This window comes from Agelaius tricolor, unplaced genomic scaffold, assembly GCF_023055355.1.
Source record: "Agelaius tricolor isolate 1412-34295 unplaced genomic scaffold, bAgeTri1.0.p SCAF_50, whole genome shotgun sequence".
Classification (NCBI taxonomy): Eukaryota; Metazoa; Chordata; class Aves; order Passeriformes; family Icteridae; genus Agelaius; species Agelaius tricolor.
In genome coordinates this window covers 312,805-319,356 of record NW_027269310.1, presented here as the reverse complement: position 1 = coordinate 319,356, position 6,552 = coordinate 312,805, and positions in this window count along the sequence as shown.

Below are 6,552 nucleotides of genomic sequence, written 5' to 3'. Positions count from 1 at the left end.
GCACATCATGCTCAGGCTATGAAGGGGGGAACAAGGAGCAAGGGGGGAATTTTGGAGGGAGGCTTTTTGCCTTCCCAGCTAACACTTAGGCAAGAGGGGGCCCTGTTTCACCAGTGGGCAGGGTCACTACCAAAGACACAGACACCAACTGAAGGAATTGTGGCATTTATATCATGCACAGCTGCAAAGCATTACAAAAGGATAAGCTCAGCAAAGCACATCAGCATTAGCAAAGAATTACAAAAGAAGCTCAGCAATCCTTCAGAACTCATCATTACATTTTGATGATTAACCCCTTGGTCAAACACTAGAGGTGTTTGTGGCAGACAAAGATTCTGGCTGACTATCAAGGTACACCTTACAAACATCAGTAGTGCTTCAGTGACACCGTTCTTCATTCTTTTTTCTCAATCTCCTTGGAGTTAGGAACAAGAATTCTGTTGTCCATGGAGCTGGCACCTTTTTAATTCCAGAATAATGCCCCCAGGCCCTTTGCTGTTCAGCTTTACCATGTTGTCTGGGGCTAACAAGGCTTGGGGGGCCCTTTCCCCTCTGGCTGGAAGGGGCCGGGTCCCAGTCCCTGAGGGGCACCCAGGCTCCTGGATGCAATTCCTGTGCAAGTCCCTCAGTGTCACAGCAGCCTTCCCATGGAGCCCCGTGGATCAGAGCATTTGCCAAAGGGGCCCTTGGGGCAAACAGGGAGATTTGGTCTGGCAGCATGTGTAAAACAATATCCTATCACATTATTATTATTTCATATGTAGATATACATATTGATATACATATAGACAGATAAATACAGACATATATATAATATATATATACATAAATACACAACTATATATATATATTAAGGTCTTATTATACAATAAATACATATAGTTATTTATTATATTGTTATTTCACTGGTACAAATGCAGCTGAGCTCAAGATTAAAACCTTCTTCTCTTGCTCCATGTGGGAGCATTCCAACAATAATTGTTCCTTCTGAAGGTGCTGTTTCCAATGGACTCTTAACAAATTCATCTTTGTCTGCCCAAACCCACAAGTTCTTTTCCTTTTCCATGTACAATTTTTGGATGCATTTGAAGACATCCAGGGCTGCAGCTTCTTTTACCCGACTGCCCCACTGCTGCCACGGGGCTCCCACCTCAGCCCACTCCAGAGCCAGGGAACTCCAGGGAAGGGCTTCCCATCTGGGAATTTCTGATGGCACTGATGCCTCACATTGACATTGAACAAGTGACATTTGGTTGGGATCTGGCCAGACTGGGCCAGTTTGGTTTGACCAGTGGCCAAAGTCAGCACCAAAGACACAGACTCCAACTGAAGGAATCAGTGTCATTTCCTGCAGTTCAGAGCAGCAAAGAATCACAAAAGGAGCAGCTCAGCAATGCACCCAATCATCCCCACCAAAGATTGCCTGCAGTGATTAAGAAAGATGCAGCAGCATTTCCCCTCAGCCTTTGCCATCCCCCAGATGCACACAGCAGCTGGGGAAGCTGTCACAGCCAAGGGCTGCAGAGCCACTCCTGGGCACTGGCAATTCCTGCAGGTGCCTCCAGCCCCAGCTGAGGCTCCAAGCCCGCTGGGAGAGGGCCCAGCTCTGACAGTGCTGCATGAACAAACTGACAGCACTGCTAGTGTGCCAACATCTGCTTTCATCCTCCTCTTGGCTCCCTCCCAAAGCCTGGCCAGGCCTCAAGGAGGAGCCAAGGCAGCTGACTTTGATCCTTCAGCCCCACACAAGGCCAGATGTCAGATTTCATGGCCTTCTCTGGCTTCTAAATACACAAAGGTCCATCCATGTTTCACTAAGGAGTGGCTACATCTATCACAGTGCTAATGACCATGCATATCTCATCAGGGAGCAGATACAAAGATAACCTTTGCTTGGAAGGTTCATCCAGAGGCCACCTTGGGCTCAGGGCCTGCTGTCCAGGCCTCACTCAGGGCTGCTGTCCAGGCCTTGGCACTTCAGGGACGTGCTTTAGTGCTGGGCTTGGCACTGCTGGCTGAGCGGCTGCACTGGGTGAGCTCAGAGGGCTTTTCCAACAGAAAGGATTCTGTGATTCCATGATGAGATCCGCTGCATTCAGCTGGGGCTATTTCAGCAGCATTACTTTGCTCCAGAAGTTCCCTCTTGCCCAGCTCCTGTGGCCTGAGGCTTCAGCTCCTTCAGCTTCTGGTGCTGAGCTGCTCATGCTGAACGAGAGCACTCGGAGAGACGAATCCAGTCCATCCAATTCCTTCTGGGACACGCAGAGGGGAGGCTGTGCAAACAGGAGCATTGTTTGCTGTGGCCTCCTCTCTGCCCTTCACGCCTTTCAGTGCTTTGAAGCAGCCAAGAGCTTTCTCCAAGAGTGCAATGGAGCAGCTGTTCCTGCTCGCGGGCCGGGCTCTTCCCAGTCTCTGCCCTTGCCTGCTTCTGTCCCTCTTGCTGTGCCCTCTGTTCCCCCAGGGCTGGCTGGCTGCTGCCCAGGACTGTGGCACTGGCACAGATCCAGTGCTCCAGAGCCTCCTTTCTGTGCCCCTGGAGCTGCCTGGGCACAGCAGCCTTTTCCATCTGGAAGCTCCCCATGGACAGGGAGTGCCCAGCTGCGTTCCTTGCACAGCCTCCAGGAGCCCAGGGCTGCCATCTCAAGTCCCTGCTGGCACTGGGGGCTCCCAGGTGCCTCAGGCTGCTCTGACACCGCTGCACACAGGAGGGAACAGGGCCAGGGGCTGTGCTGAAAGTCAGCTCCATCTGCTGCTGCTGCTGCTGCTGCTGCTGCTGCTGCTGTGGGGTCATTTGTGCAGCCCTGGCCCAGAGTCAGGGATCCGATGCTGCCAGTCTCTTCCAGCCCTGGCTGCTCAGAGGTTGGGCCTTGGAGCCTCAGGTGGCCAAAGGCAGCTGCTGCTGGGCCCTCTGTGTGTGCCCGTGTTCAGCAGTGCTGCTCCATCAGTCTGTGCCCAGCAACGGGGAAAAGCCTCAGCCCTGCAGGGCCAGGAGCTGCCGGGCTCTGCCTGAGCAGCTCAGCCAGCAGCAAGGGAGCTGCTCCACACAGGAACCAGGAGCAAAGGACACTCCTTCTCTAGGACATGTTTTCTATTTAAAGGAAAAAAAGGAAAAAGAAAAAAAACTATATAAAATGTGAAAGATGAAAACAAAACCCAAGTGTTAGTGAAAAACTTCTGAAACTTTGCAATAAGAGGTAAATGATCTTTTTTAAAGGGGAACTCAGTTATTTACATTGTAAATGTGCTGATGGCATGGATCCATCTTACTTATCCCAGTAGCCTTTTAAATGATTTTGGGCTTTGTTTCCAACATTGCCATTTGAAATTTTGCTCAAAGCAAGAGGAAATTGCTTTGTGCCCTTCCCGCTCCAAGCAGGACTGGGAATGGAAACTCTGTCAAAGCCCAAATCCTTTAGAAGATGCCCTTCCTTCCCAGCCTGGCAAGGAGCTGCACATTCCCTTTGAAACTGTCAGGGATTTCTTAGAGACACCAAGTCCCACTTAGGGCTTTTTGCTCTGGTTTGGCAGTGCAGAAGGGCAATTCTCCATCCATCAGCTCCAGACTGCACTGCCTCAGGAACACGGCCCACTCGCCAGCTTTGGCCCACTCAGGCACTTCTAGAGGAGGAAGAAAGTGCAATTGCACAATTCCAGCCAAACAAGAAGGAAGAATGGGACAGACAAACACCCTGTGCAGATCCAGGTATTCAGCTGGGACTGTGGAGGGTTTGGGTTCTTGCCAATTGGATGTGTGTCCCCAGCTGCAATCTCTGGGCCTGCAGCAGAGTCTCACTCAGCTGCCAAAGCAGAAAGCTCAGGCGCTGTGCTGGCAACGGGCTCGTCTGATGCAAAGCTGTCAGAGCAATGGGAGGGCAGAGCCAGCCCAGCTGGGCCCAGGGCTGAGCCCAGCAGAGCCCTGGCAGAGCCCAGAGCAGCCTCAGCAGCCGCAGAGCCCGGCTGCAAGGAGAGAAAGCAGAAAGTGCCCCTCAGCTGAGGGCTCCTGTGCCCTTGTGCCAAGGCCTGCGGTGCCCAGGCCATGCTGGCTGTGCCCAGAGCTGTGCCCAGAGCTGCCCATCCCTGCTGCCTTTGGCAGCAGAGCAGGAGGGCAGGACATGTGCCCAGCCTGCAGCCAGCCACGGCACATCCAGCCCTCAGCAGCTGCCCAGAGCAGGATGCTCCTGTGCTCGCTGCCATCTCCCAAAAGCTCTGATCCCACCCTGCCAAGCACACAGGGACCCACCTCACGCCAGCCACGGCTGCAAGAAAAGCTGCTCCCAAACCATGGCCTCAGCCTTCTCCAAGGCCACCGCCCATCCACGCCACAGCTGCTCCCAAGCACTTCCCCATCCACACTGGACCACCTGGAACGCTTCCTCTGGAAAAACAAACAACACATTCTTGAAAAGAGATTAGAGACAAAAAGGGAAAACAAGAAAAACGGGAAAAAATCTTATCACTGTCAGGGCCTTGAGGAAGGCCCAACTCCCACATGTTAGGGAAAAACCCAGCCATGGCTGAGGGAAGCCCACACTTTCTCACTTCCACCCTGCACTGCCCCCCAAAATCACGGTCATCCCAAAGCAAACAAGGGCAGTGCAGCAGCCCAGCCCTTCCTTGCCTGCAGAGCAAAGCAGCCCCTGCACAGCTTCTGGAGTCCCACCTCTGCTCCCACCATGGGGCTTTGTTTGTGTCGGGCTGGCTGCCCCAGCCCCAGCCCCAGCCCAGGCCACGGTGGCTGCTGGGGGCTGTTGGCAGGGCCAGGAGCCCACTCCCATTTGTACCCAGCCCAGCCCATGCCCCAGCCCTGCCAAAAACAGCTGGGCAGTGACTGAAGAATGAGTTGCATCTGCCCCAGCAAAGGGGGAACCTTTGCTTCCCAGCCAGGCTGGGCCATGCCCAAATCTGGCAGCATTTCCCCAGGTGGGGACTCACCTGCAAATTCCCTGTGGAGTTTGGCTTTGAAGAAGGTGCCAGAATCAAAGTCCATCACCTTCAGCCTCCAGTGGCCAGGCTGAGGAAGAGCTTCTCATCCTTGGTGCCATCCTGGCTGTCTCCAGCAGCAGCAGCAGCAGCAGCAGCAGCAGCAGCAGCAGCAGCAGCAGCAGCAGCAGCAGCAGCAGCAGCAGCAGCATCCCCACCCGGTACAGCTTCTCCAGGGGCTCCTTCTCCTTCCCTGGGGGGAGACCAGGCTCTCAGGGCTCTGCCCAGGGCCCCAGCTGTCAGGGAACCAGCACAAGCAAAACCAGCTTGGATGGCAGCCACCAGTGCTGGGCAGAGCAGCTCAGCTGCAGCACAAGGGCTGCGTGTGCCCATCCCATGACCCCGGTGCAGTGACACAGGCAGCACAAAAAGGTCTGGGTTCCTTTGCTTCTGATTGCCAAGGCATGTGTGGAGCTGCAACTTACCAGGGCCCTGGATGAAAGTGTGCCTGTGGCTCTCTCCCTTCTTCTACGGCCGAGGAATATCCTGCACCCAAGGATCACAGAACAGGTCTTCTAATGTGGGTCTTTCCAAGGAGTTCACGGATAAACACCACCTGATCAGATCTTGGCACTCTGGGCACAGAAAGCAGAAATTGCCGGTCAGCCAGAGAAGGCTCCTGTCTGCTTTGCCCCACTATTGCCATGCCCAGGCCATTCTGGATGTGCTCAGGGCTGGGCCTAAACTTTCCCATCAATTCCCTGTTTTGGAGGAGAGCAGGACATGTGCCACCTCCTCAGCAGCTGCCAGAGCGGGATGCTCACGAGCCCGCTGCTGGCTCCCAGCACTGGGATTCCCCCCGTGCCCAGAGAAGAGGATCCACCTTGAGAGAGCCCTTGTGGCAGCGGGAGCTGGCCCCAGCTGAGGTTCCGGCCCCTCCTGAAAGGGTGCTCCCCGCAGACCATCTGGTGCAGCAGGATGCCCAGGGACCAGATCGTTGCTGCCTCGCCATGGTACCAGCCAAAGTGGGTCCATTCCGGGGGGCTGTAGGACGGTGTTCCTATGGAATACAGATGGAGTTCAGCAGGGGGATGCTGCTGCTCCCAGAGCCTGGCCCCAGCATCCCTGGGCCTGTGGGGGCTGCATCAGTGGCACACAGGGTGACCACTGCCCTCTCGCCAGCACCTGGGACTTGTGCACAAACTTAGGCTTGGAAAAGAAGCCACTGGTGTCAGAAGAGGGCAGAGGAAGCCCCAGCTAAGCCTGACCATGACATGCAAAGGAAAAGCCCTCTGTGCTGGGGAAAACATGCCCTTTTCCTCCCTGTCTGCATTGCCCCAAAAATATTAGGAAGCCAAGGCAAACAGGGCGAGTGGAGCAGTGCAAGCCCTTCCTCTCGCCTGCACACCAAACTGGCTGGGGCACAGGTTCCGCCCCCCTCTCTGCTACCCCCACCCACGGGGGTTTTGGTCGGGCTGGCTGCCCCAGCCCAGCCCCAGTCCTGGGCAGAGTGGCTGGCAAAGGCTGCCAGCAGGGCTGGAAGATGGCTCCCCACCCAGCCCCGCTCTAAAGCAACTCAGCTGAAGACTCAGTCCCCTGACTGGCAGCAAAAGGGAGAATCCCCGCTGCCAC